This window comes from Amblyomma americanum, chromosome 6, assembly GCF_052857255.1.
Source record: "Amblyomma americanum isolate KBUSLIRL-KWMA chromosome 6, ASM5285725v1, whole genome shotgun sequence".
Lineage (NCBI taxonomy): Eukaryota > Metazoa > Arthropoda > Arachnida > Ixodida > Ixodidae > Amblyomma > Amblyomma americanum.
In genome coordinates this window covers 64,001,910-64,018,857 of record NC_135502.1, presented here as the reverse complement: position 1 = coordinate 64,018,857, position 16,948 = coordinate 64,001,910, and positions in this window count along the sequence as shown.

Sequence of the window (16,948 nt, the reverse complement as noted above, 5' to 3'; positions counted from 1 at the left end):
TGTTGCGATTTTCTCATGACGAACCACTGGCCGGTCACCTGAGTGGCTCCAAAGTTTTTGCAAAACTGAGTCAATCGGTGACGTGGCCCGGCATGAAGCGTGACATTTTCCGCTGTTGCCGTTCCTGCCATGTCTGTCAAGTGGTGAAGTCAAGGGGCGGCAAGCCGCCTGGAATGATGAAACCAATTGACAGTGTGCGTCCGTGGCAGATGGCCACCTGCGATCTGATGGGGCCTTTCTCCAGGAGTAAGCAGGGGTTCATTCACCTGATGGTAGTAGCTGACCATTTTTCCAAATGGGTCGAGTTGTACCCGCTTCGGAAAGTGTCAGCACGAGCAGTGCTGGATAAACTCCAGGAAGTGTTCTGTCGGTTCGGCTTTCCGGAAAGACTGATCACGGACAATGCGTCCTATTTCACCGCTCGGGTGTTCGGTAACACGTGCCGTTCCCTCGGAATCGAGCACTACACCACTTCACCCTACCATCCCCAGTCCAACTTGACCGAGCGAATCAACCGAACGCTCAAGCCAATGCTGGCGGCCTTTGCCGGGTGTCAAAAGGACTGGGCAGACCATTTGAGCGAATTTGCGTTCGCCATTCGAACGGCTGAGAATCGCTCAACTGGTTTCTCTCCCGCCTTCCTCAATTTCGGGAGGGAGCTGGCGAATCCGATGTCAAACGTCGTGCAGAGCCAGCTCGGGGATGAGAAGACGCGGGCAGACTGCTCTGCTTATGCGTCGACGCTTCGGGACCGGCTTAGTCGGGCTCTCAACAGAGCAAGACAGAGTTTGGCGGCAGCCAGAGCCCAGCAGAAGGCTCAGTATGACCGCAAGCACCGCAGCCTGACTTTTCAGGCGGGTGATCTTGTCCTGAAGCGCAACCACGTTCTTAGTGATGCGAGCAAGGGGTTCTCAGCCTCGCTCGCTCCTAAGTGGCTTGGTCCGTACCGAGTGGTCAGAGTCTGGTCGCCGCTCGCGTACATGCTGGAGGATCCCCTTTCGGGGAAAACCAGCCGTGCCCACATCGCAGACCTGAAGGCCTATGCGTCACGGTCTGACGAGTTTGCCTCGGTACCCATTGGTATCACAAGCAAGCGCAAAGGCACAACTGGTGCTGCGGAACGCAACCGTACCGAGCACCGGTACAATCTGAGGCGCCGGTCACCGATGTGATTGATGCCGGATGGCGGACTCTTCCGCAACCGAAGGCACGCAGCCTCAGCTAGCTGGCGAGCTTTCTCGCCGGGCCCTACCCCAGGTGAAGCACGGCGATTTCTTTTTTGTTTTGTTTTCAGCATGCTCAGTTCCAGCCTTGTGCAGTTATTTAGTCGTTTGTTTGTTTTAGTCAGTCTGTAGCATATTTTTGTTTCCAGTTTATTCGTTGTTTCGTCTAACGTTCCGAGATCTGTACATATGTAATATACGTTTGCGTTGGCGTTCAGCTTTTTAAACCAGACTTGTACATATGTAAAGTTCAGCCTACTCGCGATTGCACTTTTCTTGTAGCGCAGAGATGGCCTGCTTTTGTACAGCGCGCCTTGTTTTCATCTATGTTCTGACCCCACCGGTGCGGCCTGCCTCGCGAACACGGGACCGGCTGGTTCGCGGAGGGGTCGGCGAAAGTCTCCCCTTCCGGCTGGGGAGTGGTTTGCTCGTTAAGGAGCGAGTGTCTTGCGGCATGGGTTTTGTGTGAAGAGTGCGTCTGTGTGTCCTTTGACCCCTGCCACCGCGCCTCGGAACGATTCCGACAAGCGGGTCGTTGTGACTGATCAATGTCCGCTTCGGTGCCGGTGCGTGCCTGGGATGATGTGCGTGTTCCCAAGAACAAAGGCAACGCCGAGAGGGGGGCAGGAAGGACAGCACCCTTTCCCGTGCGGGTCCTCTTCGGGATCGTCGAGCGTCGTCGACGTCCTCACGCTCAACTTTGATGACCTTGTGGAGGACAAGGGACCGCCATCGATAAATCGTCCACCAGGACCCTGAAGGCAGCAAAAGCGTGAGTTGGCCGCCGACAGGCCCAATGGGCCGCGCCATCGAACATTATGAGGCTGCAGGCCACCTGTGAGCTGGCCTTGTGTACAGTGTACAGTGTAGTTAGTTTTGTCTCCTTGGAACGTATGCAAGTGTTGTTTGTTTTCTGTTCTTGTTTGTTGTCTTTTGAGTTTATGGCTGGAACTGAAGTGTGGTAGTTTTATATGGATTAATCTTTTTATTTTTTTTATTATTTTGCCGCACGCTTCCGCCGATGGGTAGGAGGGCATTTAAGGAGAGGAGGATGTGGGAAACCTGCTAGATTCCCGCCGTGGCGTCTGCGCGGCATCCCGCGTCGCTCTCTTTCCCTTTCTCCCGCCTCGGGCGGCGGAGAGACGGCTGGTGGCTAATCGCTGTCATTCGGCCGCAGCTCCGCCCTCTGCTTCCCAAGGGCCTTTGCCATTGGTGACTTTTGGCGGGAATTCGGGACCCGTTTGGGGTGGTCGCGCGACCTTCCGAGCGGGGCGCAGAGAGAGAGAGACCCCTCCGAGACAGCGTAAGGTGCGTACGTTACTGTTCGTCCGAGCCGGCCTCTGCTGTTCGGACCAGTTCATACTCGAGCTCGCCAGCGTGGGTCCTCGATCCGCCGCGGCTCGAGCCTGTCCAGGGGTCCAACGACCTCTGACAGGCGCACCTTGCGTTGACTGCCCACTCTCTCTCGCAAACGGCCCATCGGCCGACACGAGAGAGATCACAGCACTGCCGCGGGGACAATCTCCTGCAGCGGCGTGCTAGCGGCGCGCATTTCTCTTGTTGCCCCGAGCGCGCACCGGAGCCTTGCTCTGAGCGCGCCCCGGGACGGGGTGATTGTTGAGTGTGTGTATGTACCGCTGGAGGACGGCGTCAATAAACGTCTCCTTCGTGAACTTGGAGGCCTGTTTCTTGCGGCGAGCCGCTCTCCTCTCTTCAGAGGTTGAACGCCGCCGCAGCGGTGCCCCAGGGTGCGTGTGGTGACGGCTGATCGGGGCCCTTGGCTCGCGCGAAGCTCGAACCCGCGGTGGGTAGTGGCCTGTGCCTACTGAGAAACCCACAACTACTACCGGTGTAGTGGTGAAGCGGTCAAGCGATGCGCCATTGCCTTTTTATGGTGCGTGCTGCCATCAGTGGGAGTTGGGTTGCTCAGTCTGGGTTACGACCGTGGTTGCTCTCCTGGAGCAGCATACCTTGGTTAATTGAGCTTCCCCCCCTGACTCGGTGGGCAGGTTACTAAGGTTGTACACACAAACACACACACACACACACACACGCGCGCACGCACACACACACGCACACACACACATATATACACACACATATATATATATATATATATATATATATATATATATATATATATATATATATATATATATATATATATATATATATATATATATATATATATATATATATACACACGCTTCAGACAAACGTAAAACGATTAATAGCGGGCACTGCCCGCTATAAGCGCTAGCGCACTTAAAGACGTCCCAGAGTATTTGACTTTGGGACCTCTCTAGGACCTCTATAAAGGCATCAACAGTGAAAGTGATGCGTTCCAAACGTGGTTTTTAACCGATTTTCATGATCGCACTCGTGAAACTAATTGGCTACTGTTCAAAAACAAAATACACGCTGTAATTGAAAAATTTGTACCTACCATCACCGTAACTGAACGCCATGAATCACCTTGGCTCAATTCTGTGCTAAAACGCATGAATAACAAAAAGAAAAGGCATTTCCAAACCGCCAAAAAAACTAATAACAGAAACACGTGGCAAAATTATTACCAAGCAGAAAGATCCTATAACCTACAAGTATACAAAACTAAACACTCATTTTTTTTCTTCTACTCTACCTGACATGATTCGTACAAACCCACGTCAATTCTGGCGGTGTATCAATCCTAGCCCAGTCAGAAATGTAACACTGTGTGATGATGATAATAATCCAATGGAAGACCATGACGTTGCGGAAGTTTTGAATTTATCATTCAGCTCAGTTTTCACTCACGAACCGGATAACAAATTACCCGATTTCTCTTCCTTTAACTTTCCACCTATGCCTGACTTGACCTTCGAACCTGATGGTATTGTCAAATTAATCGACACTTTGAAATTGACTTCTTCAGCTGGTGTTGATGGAATTAATACTAAAGTGTAAAAAGATACAAAACATGCCACTAGCGCCACATTGTCTCATATCTTTCAGCAATCCCTTTCATCAGCCGTCATACCCCATGACTGGAAAGTATGCAAGGTCATCCCAGTTCCCAAAAAAGGGCCTTCATCTTCTCGCCATAATTATCGACCAATATCTATCACAAGCATCACTTCTAAACTAATGTATCATATAATTTTCTCTCAAATTATAAAATTTCTAGTGTCCGTCAACTTTTTCCAGCCTAATCAACATGGCTTTCTAAAAGGTTTATCTTGTGAAACACAATTAGCCCTCTTTATTAACGATCTTAGCTCTAGCATTGATCTTAACATTCCTATTAACGCCTTATTCCTCGATTTTGAAAATGCTTTTGACAAAGTTCCCCACAAGCGACTATTCCTAAAACTTTCTCGTCTCAATCTTAACGAACGCGTTTTTAATTGGATGTGCAGCTTTCTCACTAATCGGCAGCAGTTTGTTTTTGTTAATAAATGTTCATCATCTTGTTCCTCTGTTATATCTGGGGTACCTCAGGGCACCGTCTTGGGCCCCCCTCTTTTTCTCATATATATTAACAATTTGCCTGCTAACATATGTTCTAACATTCGCATATTCGCTGATGCTTTGTTATCTACCGGCCAATTACTAACAGCGATGACTTTTTTGTTCTTCAGTCTGACATTCAGCGTGTACTAACCTGGTGTAATACATGGCTAATGTCCTAAATGTGAAAAACAGCTCTGCTATAATGCCACCGACGTCATTCACAACCATCTTCAAGATATCTAATCATGAATGCCGAAATCGTTTCAGTAGTAACTTACATGTATTTAGGCATCCATTTGACACCTGATCTAAATTGGTCCTTTCATGTATCTCAGATTACTAACGTGCCAAATCGCGTCCTTGGTTACTTTCGACGAACTCTGCGACTAGCGCCCCCATCAGTGAAATCCCTTGCTTACTTAACACTTATCCGTCCCAAATTAGAATATGCATGCGCGATCTGGCACCCTCATCAAAATAACCTTTCCACTACTCTCGAATCTGTACAGAATCGCTCAGCTCGTTTCATGTTCTCAGCCTATTCTTATCATGCAAGTGTAACTGAACTATTGTCACGTAGTGGTGACGGCAGTCGAAGCAGCGATGCTCATCTCACAACTTTAGCGAACCGCCGAAAAATTTCCAGACTGTGTCTGTTTCATAAATTCTATCATCATCCGCATCTCAACTCCATTATCAGTCCCGCACATCGCATCTCCAATCGCACAAACCACGGGAAGGCAGTCTACCTTCCTCCTGCCCGCACTTCTGCGCATCTGTCATCATTTATCGTTCATACAGCAAAGGACTGGAATGACCTGCCAAACGCCATCGTTGATCAAATCGACTCATCGTCATTCAGATCGTCCATAGAAGAAATGCACTGCTGAAATTTCACCCCCTCATGTAATACCGCTTCAATGGGGCCTTTGAGGTATTAATAAACAAATAAATAATAAATCCGTTATTAAAACCGTACAATAGTTGTGCGGGGAGCGAAGAACAGAATATTCACTTCGTGGCAGTGACGGTGTCTTCAAAGTGAAATGTAATTGCATCATGATGCCATGAAGGAAATATGAGAACACAAGTACGCAATAAGGCGAAGAGCTCTGTGGGAAGAGGAAAAAACTGGCGTTTAGTAAGCACGCCTTAAGCGGAGAGGATATTTTTTTTTAATGGAGTCTGCATGCAAGTGCAGCAACAAAGCTAGACGGTGAGCGGTGGGAAACACTTTTTCGGAGCTTATGTATAAAACAAAAGTGGGAATTTGTGGATGAGTGAAGGGGTAATTACCGGTTATAAATGAAGTACACAATGAAGAAACAATACTGGAGCGAGAGAGCTCCGGGTGATAGATTACCCCTTTCTAGGTGGGGCCGCCTCTTCGAGGTAGGAAACTGTGTTGCCTAGAGAGAACTTGAACTGACACTTCTTTCATGTTTTCTTTATTTCATGGTTTTCGCGATAGCCTTGGTATATTTACAGACGCTCCCATTATGGTGCGGGAGATTTCCGAGCCGCCGTCGGAGGAGGGAAATGAGTCGTAAAACGAAAAATGCGCATTCAGGTCAGAGAGGCCTATTTTGTGCTTTTTCGTTAGCCTCGCACAATAAACAGGGCGATCTCAGAGAGGCTTGAGGCTCTTCTACTGACAAAGGGGGAGCCCTCGGTTGATGAGTACTGTTTGCTTAAGTTAAAACTTACCTGAAAAGTAAAGCGCGCGTGGTAAAATCAAGCTTTCTTTCTTATGTAGAATATGATACTTTCGTAATTAATAATAACAACGCTACGGAGATGAAAGCCAACCGCGTCTGTGTTTCTACAAACACGTTTTTTTTTGTGCTTTCGCGTTCTTGTCTACCTTGCATGGTGCGTGTTTCATCTCAGGATTATATTGCCTAGCACGCAATGCACGCTGTTGTAGGCAAAGACAGCAAGGCGGCCGTAAAACAGAAACCTTGAGTCCAGATAGTCCTCATGGGCAAGGTATTGAGCAATAAATGTCGCTTCTTTGCGCATGGCTTCTCTGCGCAGACGCAATAGGGAAGCGAGAGCCAGATGTTTGTTTTCTTCGTAAACAGGGCCCACACAACCTGAAGACAGCACCATTCTCCTCATTCTGGTTATCATAGCAACTCTTCCACTTTGGTATTACCGCTCTGTCTTCAAACCTCCATGCGCAAATAAACCTGTAAAGGAAGCCGGTGAGCAGCGTCTCGCTGCCAGAACTTTCTCGTTGCGTATCAGTAGCACGCACAGACAAGCGGTACTAAGTAAAAGTCTCCGCTCGCTTCCTAGGTGCTGGCGAAAGAAAAAAAAGACCCTTAAGTGCGCGAACACCCTATCAGGTGCTGCAAAAAGACGTAAAGAAGAAGGGGGTTTGTAAGTACATGATATCAACGCGGATGAAGATGAAGCCTAGGCCCAGCGTTTTGCGAAGACATTTTCTTTCCTGGTCCCTTCGCACCCGGTTCACGTCGTTCTCAGGGGACAAACCGAGAGGCCATTGTAGATCGCGTGAGCTGGAATAATAAAGAAAGGATGGAGGCTAGAGGAGAGGAATACGACGTCAAAGTAGGCCTTGCTGGATGAGATAAAATGGTTGTGGTCGGTGGGGCAGCCACGCACACACTGCTTCTCCTTCCAAAGGCAGTAATCAGGAGGGCCGGAGATCTCCTGAGTCAGGCTTTTTTTTTACTTCAACTCTTATCTTCAAAGGAAAACGCGCATTCGGAAGTACACAAGGAAACATGCGCAGAAGCTGAAAGCGGACTCAAGGGACACAATAACAAAAAAAGACGTGAGGCTAGAGTCAGACGGCTTATGGCGCAATTTTTTTTAAACAGAAACGTCTTGTTTCTCCCGAAAAAAGAGAAGAAAGAGTGCAAATAAAGAAGAGAGAAAGAGAAGCGAATATGAAGGACACTTTTGAAGAGAGGAACGGAGAAAAAAGGCGAAGAGGTGCGGAAATGGAGCTGAAAATATAAGACGCACGGCACAAAAACAAGGATGATATCGAAGTGCGGAGACAGGGTTGCAGAATGGATGCCGAAGTTGATGCTAGAAAAACGAACTTTTAAACAAAAACGCAGAAGCAGGTAAATCACTAAGAAAGGGCGTTTGATAAAGGGTAAGATTGAGGCGCTGCATTTCGACTATGTGTAAACTGCGATACTATCAGACGTTAAACAGGGGACGCCCCGCTATATTAAAGCATTCTGCGCCTTTTAAGAAACACGCCTGCAGTCGGCAGCTTAGTGTGTGTCGCGCGCTGCGCTTTTACAGGAATTAAGAAATGTCGGCGAGGAGCAGGTTTGCGAAAAAAAGTCATATTTGTGCAGTCAGGTAAAGAAAGTCAATGAATAAAGTTTATTTCAGATTTCTTCAAGACGTGACGAGTTTATAGAAAAAGCTGCATAATATTGCAGCTTGGAAAGCGCACACCTCTCGTGTCTGCGTAGGCAACCGCAGGTAGTACTAAATACATTTGTATACATACCGCCATGCACTTAATATATTTAGTCTTTATTTTTAAGTCACTAAAATGACCAAAATAAAGCAGCACATTTATAAAGCGAACATATATAATGTGGAGCATAAATGATGATGTTCATACTAATTCGGAAGTTCAAAATGTAGAGCAGCAATGACAAAAGTATAGACGCAGTATAATGCAATTATACTGTGAAAACGCAAATAATAAAAAAGTATAGACGCAGTATGGTGGAATTACACTTCGAAAAATGCAACTCATATCAGAAACGATCTTTCAGAACAAATGGTGCAAATAGATTGCACCTGTAATAGCTAGAAAATAAATTATTTTTTCATCCTAATCTCAACGACTAATGAAATACTCATTAAGCAATGCCTCTATGAGCTCTATATTTGAAATACACAATAGGTCAAGATATTTTGCCCCCCAAAAATTATCGTGTTTGGTACTGCATGTCGCGACACGTGTCAGCCATAATTAGTTCCGCAGAGGTGCACTGCACATATTTCAGAGTGCCTAGTTGTATAATATAGCGTACTTAGTTACGACTTTACCGGGTTAGATTATTGTTTTGCTCGCTTTCGTCTCTTAACGTTTTACCAAAGCGCTAATAAAGTTTTTCATGTTAATTAGTCTCAATATCCTGATCAAGATATCTGCTCAGCAGTCTGGTTGAGCATTTGCAATTATCTTAAATATTTTATTTTGCGTTACTGCCGTTTTTTAACGTTCGTATAGTGTGAGAGTCCTATAGCATGTACTCAGCAAATTGCGCCAAGCACAATTTTGTCACAGTTTCGATAAAATCCGGATTTAATGCAAGATATATTATTAGGTACAACATCACTCTCTTCACTTTGGAAAGCTTCTGCTTTGGTTTTTGTGTAATGATATCAAAGGAAATGAAGAAAACCAATTACGCTTGATTTAAGTACCTTGAGCTCAATTAAGAAGCACTTCATAATCCTCACCCTAAAAAATAAGGCTGGTATCATCTACGTAAATTGTAAATTTCGTATCTGCAGCAACGTTAACAACATCATTTATACAAACGTTAAACAGATACTGTACGAAACTGCTGCTCTAGGAAACGTCAACCAAAAGAGATTAACCAGTTAATCCTCTTTCGTTGCTGCCCTGTCTGGAGAAGATTTTCAAGTTAAAGCTGCATTTACAAAAACCATCTTACATCACACCATCCTTGGCCTCCCCGGGATTTCACCTCGCAGTGAAGCGTTATTAAAACCCTGTAAATTATGAACGCCTTGCACCGACGAAGACAACTCATCTTGTCTAAACGTATACTAGCACTCTGAAGCTTCTCTCTGCCTCCTCCACTTAGTGTTGTCAGGACATTGTCATGTTGACAAAACTCAGAAAGTGCTTAGTCAAACTTTTTCAGACATTACCTGAATGTTTTCCATCAGAAAAGGAACAGTATCTGAGAGCGACTTTATTTTGCTTGAAGTTCTGTGAAGCCAACGCCCCTCAATACGCTTGGCAGCCTCAGTTTTAAGCGGGTTCACCCTTTCACTCTAACGATCTGAGATACCTGAACAAGAACACAATTGATATGAGAAATAGCGCTCGTTACACAATATGCAAGCATCATCAGGTTCAACAGATCTGCCGGATTCGAAGCATCTATCGTCTTGATGGCTATTCATGTTTGAAAGCTTTTGGCGAGATGCTGCCGAAGCAATACGTTAAAAGAGCACATTAATGTTTAAGGACACCAAGACGAACCTGCGAGTACTCTCGGCCGCAGACTTAGCACGAGCGCTCAAGAGGACAGCATCGAGCGACAATATCGGTGCTGAAAGTTTACTGTATGTCCGAAGTCATCTCAGGCTACCAGAAGGCCACTGCCGTCGCGAAAACAGCCTGCAGAACAGTCTCAGACCCAGCAGTCAGTGCTCACCAGCGTTAATATCAGTCGAAACCTTGAGCTCGACCTTTCGTATTAGGTGTGTGGGCGCCGGTACACAATTGGACTCAGCGAAATGCATTTTCTGTACCGCTGCAGTTGCCGATATGCGAGACGTATTGATGTTGCCTTCCTCTACAGCTGTAGTGGCGCGGCGCAGAACTATGGCAATGCTTGATGTACGCAAATTCAAGTCAGGCGGGTGGGATGGAAGCAACAGGACAGCCCAGCTGGGTCGGATCCATCGGTAAACGAGAATCGCAAGTAAACAAGTGCAGTGAGGGAAGAGTATTTTATATGTTGCCGAAGCCGCACATGTCAAGCCTAGAAACATCAAGGGGCATGGTTCCTTCATCCACGGCAACAAATAACTGCAGAATGGCGAAGGAAACAACAACGAGATATATGTTTTCTCTCGAATTCCCGTTCCCCAAACATTTGTCAACGACATTGCTTACCTGCTTTGTTCTTAAGACATTGTTTGTTGCTCTTGAACATTGGGGCTCCTATGAATTTAAAGCAAGAGTTCCTATCTTTCTAACAAACCAACTTATATGGGCGCTTGAAGCATTCATGTTGTGATTTCTATACCGTGACCTTCTTTCGGGATAACTTCAGTGATTTATGCAGTCCAGAAATAGTCTTTCGCAGAGTTTCAACGGTTCATGAGTTTTTTCTTTCGGGAGCTGGTATGATTATTAAAGTTAGCTGTAAATATTGCTTGTGATTGCTACTTCACTAATTGTCGCTTATTTCCACTGTGGGTGCGATGGTTCAAATACTCTTAGCGACAAGGATTTCTCTCATTTGGAGGGCTCCAATCCTCTTTCTTGAACCGTTTTCACGTCGCTGTTAATTGAAGTCTCCTACGTATGGGTTTTGATTCGAGCGAGAACGCCGTAAAAAACGAATTTTCCTGCAACCCAATGACATACGAATCATATATGTCGTATTTACGCATTGCTAGCAAAAGTACAAGGTCTAGAAATGTTCAATAAAGCATGCTTCTCAAGCTGGAGATTAAAATTGTGACTACAAGTTGCCATAACAACGCTTGTATTGCTTCTCGGCCGCCAAGTGATCATGATAGAATGAAACCTGGCGAGCTCGTGTTACATTAGTTCTCTGCATGCGCGTGGAAAGAAGTATTGCATAATGTTAGGTTGTGCGAGCATTTGCTGTGCATTTGTGAGTAAGATCGAAAGATAAGGAGCGATTGCCGTAACACCAGGCTTTTATTAATCGGTAGGGGAGAGCACCTCGACAGCGGAAACTAGCAGAGGCTTGGAAAAACTTTTTCACATATAGTTTATAAATGAGTGGTACATTTGAGACGTCCAGACCATCATTGGTGCGCTTGATTCGGAGTGTGAAGTCTGATAGCAGCTGCTACTAAAGCGAAAAAAAGCGGATTCCAGAAAACAGACACAGGTCGAATAGAGAACAGTGAAAATGAGATGTTAACAGGTTCAAGTCTGCGAACGAGAAGTTGTACAGCCGCTAAGGGACACCTACAAGCCACTAAGAACAATTTTGGGAACTCTGTTCTATGGCTCATTTCCCAACACTATAGATTCCGATTTCCTTGTAAAGGTTTTGTGGAAATTGAACATTTATGTGCCGTCTCCCAATTATGTCAGGTTGGAAAGCAAAATGATATTGCACTGCTCTATTGAGTGGCATTAGCTAGGCTCATTGCCTTTTGAAAGGCTAGAACTGCCCAGAAAAAAATAGTGCAATTACTAAACATGAAGTATGAAGGTGAACAGAAGATTCGCTTGGTTCGCGCACGCTTCGCGGGAAAAAAAATTTTCGCACACATGTTTGTTCTTTTATTTGTCCATGGACTTGTTCTTCCGGTGAAGTGTCAGATGAGCTCCAAAGGCTAGTATGCCGCACTACTGGCTTCAAGTGATTGTTTAAGATACACACCTTAGTTCCAGTCTTAACTGCTTTCGTGAGATCTGATGTATTATTGAATGCTAATAGAAAGCCTTATTCAATTCCACCGCATTACTGTTTCTGTGTGGCGTTGGGATACTGGTGAATATATCAGAGGCTTGAGCTCCACTACGGCTATACCATTCTCATGCAGGCTAACTGAATAAAATCGCGTGCGTTCTTTTCACTTTCACATTTTTCAGACCTTCCAATTTCATGCTGCAATGCTTTGTCAAAATTTCGGAAAAGGTTTCTCGAGGAATGCCCAACTTTTATTTTTATGGAACTTACTCCACCTCGCATGATGTGCGTCAATTTGAATATATATATATATATATATATATATATATATATATATATATATATATATATATATATATATATATATATATATATATATATATATAACTGCACACGCCCACGGAACGACCGTAGCAGAATTTGCGCTGGTGTCTCTCTCGAGACATTTTTCTCGAGGGCATATTTGAAAGAGTTCAAAGATTTCCGTGAACTATCCCCTGTAGTTATGAAAGCGGAGCGTGACGTGAGTGTACCTCCGCAATTCTGAATGAGAAGCCGATGCTTCAGCCCCCGTTCAACGGCACCTCACTGCAAAAAGAAAAAAGTAAAGGAACTCTAGATGGAGATACACGTACGCGCAACAGGCTCTCCTTTAGGAATTGGTGAAATAGAGTGTAGCGCAAACCTACGCGGCCTTCAAAAATACTCCTTTGGCATCGGATGCTGAAAATACGAGCATCACGTAGCTCTTTGCAGGGACTCTTTCACTCATCCTAGAAACAAGCAAAACCCGTGTGTTAGTATGTTTTAGCAGTCTGCTTCCAGTCGTCTTCCTTGAGGTCAAAACTTCAATTCGTCCAGGCTTCTTTATTTCTCTCTTCCTCCTCACGTCGGCTGCGTTCTAGGGGTTTCTGCATATTCAGGCCGACGCGAAGTGGTGAACACCTGCGGCAACTGCCTGAATTTTCGATCAAACGTCTGGTTAAAGGTAACCTTCCTCAACGTATTCTACCTCGTACATACAAAATTTCCGAAGAATAATCTGGGGCTTTCAACTCAGTCAGTAGTGTCTGTGGTATATGCTCAGCGGGAAAGTTAGACAGGCAATAGCGGCAACATACTTGACATTTTGTGAACATGTTGTGTTACTCACCGTGAAATGCACAGATGATTTCTGCATAATGTCAAAGTGTTCTGGTTAGGTTGAGGTACTGGGTCGATCAAAAGTTCCCAGGCAACAGGGTCTGCTTTTCATTGGCATATAATTGAACTTAAGATGCTGATGAAGCTATCATGGTTTTCAGAGGCTAGAACGATACTTCTTCTGCCCTGTACATATATGTTGAGCTCGGGGGATGTCGTAACCACCCGAATATACTGCTCTAAGGAAGACTCTGTGGCCTGGGAACTTTTGACCGACCCTATACATACATGCGGCCGTTAGGAGGTGGCGAAGGAGGCCGCACGAACACAAATTGTTGGGTCACTCAAATCAACGAAGTTTAGTGCGTAATGATTAAGACGACTGCTTCTTAAAACCTAAATAACAACCCTGATTTAATTATTTTATAAATTTTGATTAGGTATGTATTGCATTCATACACTTACACTCACATTTTGACTTTTCCGTCTTTGACTTACCATTTCTGTCCGCTCCTTCATCCACACAGGTCTACAGCATCCAGTGAGTGAAAGTCAACTTGCCCTTACTAAGCAGGTTTCTAGGTGTCCAGCGCACACGTGTGCTTTCCATGAGTGGCTAACGTCAACATGCGTTATTGCTCAAAAAGGCACACATGCCAACATGCCTTTTTGCGCAAAAAGGCGTTCTATTCATTGCTTGGCACTGCACCGGATGCACATGATTTTCTTGCTACATTGAATGCAGCAGGGCAATGCCAGCGTATCAGGGCTAGCCTGCAAGCTTTTCACTCACCCTATTTCTTATCAAGCCTATCCGATGCATTTCGCTTCAGGCCGCAATAAATCGCATTAACTCGGGCCTTTTAGCGTCCTAGAGCGCCATACAGCCGCTAATACAATCAACATAAACGGCTCCGTCGACTGTGCAGCCCTGCAGTTGCTGAAAAATGGCTACCTGCTTAACGAGTCTGCAACTCTCACATTTCTGCTCGTCTCTACGCTGCGCTAAGGGCATCTCGTCGTGTTGACTGGCGCCAAACGAATCACTTTCACTCGCCGCAATGCTTCCTGGTATGGGGGAGGAAGGGAGACGTGTAGTCGCGCCAGCTCTTGAGGGCGGACTGTGCGAGGAAGGTGAAGTCACACGAGCCGAATAGAAGTAAGGCTCGGGTGCCGGGCCGGCTCGAGATGATCTTAATAGTACAAAACACCTGTACTCGGGAGTCAGGCGGACGACTGGTTTGGGTCGTATTTCTGCCTGAGCTGTACACAACAGCCATATTGGCAGGTTGAACGTTGCTTCCCATGATTACACCTTTCTTTCATCTCTCAAATATTCGTTGCTGACAAGTTGGGGACAAACAAAATGGAAATGCTAGTCTACGGATAATGCCTAGTTGCCTACGGTGCTCCGTCAAGACCGAACTGAAGTCGCAAATAGCTACCTCCCGCCTTATCCTCTTTAATAATTATTACCTGTCAATTGGCCGCTGAGGCGTGGTGAGGAGAATATATTTCCGCGCATGAACACAGTCGAATTCTCTCCCCACGGCCTCATAGTTAACAGCGATGCAAGACTAAACCATTCGCTTTTGAAGTAGACAAGGGGCAGAATTTTCGCTGTGGAAGCCGCGGGGAAAATAGTTCTAATATAACGTCATTCACTAGCCCAAAGAAATCTTTTTTCCGTTGGTGTGAAAGATGTGCTTTTGCAGTGTGAATCTAGACGCCGTTATATTTACGAATGTTGTTTCTAATGGGTCTATTAACTTCGAAGTTTATTGCGACATTTGTCGAGACTCTATTTAGAGCTTGACCACAGAGCAGCTCTAGAGTGAAAGAAAAGACTGAACTTGACTGAAATGGTAGCGCTCGAATACTTTGCGAGCGTTTTATATTTTTCAGTGCGAGAAGTCTCTATTAAAGAGGAAACGGTCTATATGGTGTATGAGATTTGAAGCCTCACTTACTGGCTCTAACACCCGAGGAACTTGTCAATTTTAATACATAAAGCACCTCGTGCTCCCAGCTCATGGAGCTGCTAGATATCGATGGCGAAAGCGCTGCCGGAAACGCCAACTTTGGGGAGAAAAATGAAAACGCGGTGCCACTGGCGACTCTAATGCGCTTACCGGGAAATCGTTCTCGTCAAAATGAACCCAGTTCATATTTGCAATGATGAACCCTAAGCTATAATTTAGGCGTGGATACGCTTCAGTGATTTGAGCTGCATGTAACGTGAAACATGGCTCAGAGTTCATGCCCCTATGATTCCTCTGTACGACGGCACCCTGGCGGTGGCAAAATAGAAAAAAAGAGAAGCCGCCTGAAGCAGCAAGTTCTACTTCAGGCGACGGAGGCGGACTCGGCGTAAAGCTTGAGTTATGCCTCACAAGCACTTCTTAGTGTGTGCTGCTTTTGTTGCTATAATGTTTGCTCCTTGGGCTGTATAGCAATGAAGCTAAATTGCGGGGATGTTTTGAAGTATGTAAGCTCATTAGAATTCACCGTGCATAGAGCGCAAATAACAAAGTAAATTGTCCTGTTGGCTCCGTTTTTATTCTCATCCATTTGCTGTTTTATGTTTAAATCATTAATGGAATAGTCGACTGCATGCAGTATTGCTTTTTAGTTCGCACTGATAGTCACTCGAGTTCTACGCGGCCAAATTTGATTCCGTCTAGCATTAGCTTGGCTTCCTTATTTTCACATTTCTTGCTCAAAGTGCATTATGTAAAATTGAGCTCGGGTGCCCTTGTATAAATCTCATTTCACTAAAACAAATTGGCCACCCATCCGCTTCGGGAAATGTCAACGAGAAAGCGCCCAAGTTTTCGCTTAATTCATTAGAATTCTTTGTCACGCATCCTGTCACTCCTCATGGCTCTTGTCGTGCCACCTTCGCAAGTCTTTTAGGTAGATATCCGAAATTTTCTTTTGGTGAGCTTTCCTATGACCATAAAACACGATTGTGAAACTTTACATAAGGTATATTTATTTATACGCTCACTCAGAAAGCTACAGCTCCCTCAGAAAAAGAAGAAACAGCTTTGGGTGACAAACGTCTCAGAGCCCGTTTCACAGGGACGACCAGAATATCACAATAATTCAACTGGTTACCTGCGATATTTGCACTCAAGTTCTTAAGCAAATTAAGTAGACATCACTTTACTTTTATACTGTGTGACCACATCTGTGATTTTCGTATAGAAAAAGAACAGAGCATGAAAGTCGCCAAAACACACTTCTGATACAGGAGGAGGAGAAAGGAGAGGAAAAAGTTTATGTCAAAGAATTGAAGTCATGCTTGCCACATGCTTTTTGCAATGCAAGTAGTCACCGCCTGGTTATGGCCAATCCTCCTTGTGGGTTTGTGCCATTTTGTGAGGCAATTATCATCATCATCATTAAGGGAAGTTTTTCCAAGGTTATAGGTGGGTTCCTAATTCCAGAGCTCCACTGCATTGAGCTGCCCTGCGGATCTGATGGATGAGGGCCGTTGGTCCTCCAGGTTATCTCTGGTCAGCAGCGCCTTCCACCGCTCAAAAGACGCGTTTTCCGTCCACAGATTCTTCGAGATGGCTTTACATCCCCACGAAATGTGGAAGAGTGAAGGGCGGGCTTGGCACCAGGGACATGCGTCGGTGTATAATTTCGGGTGTATGCGATATAGTCTATTGAGGTTTGTAAATGTATTCG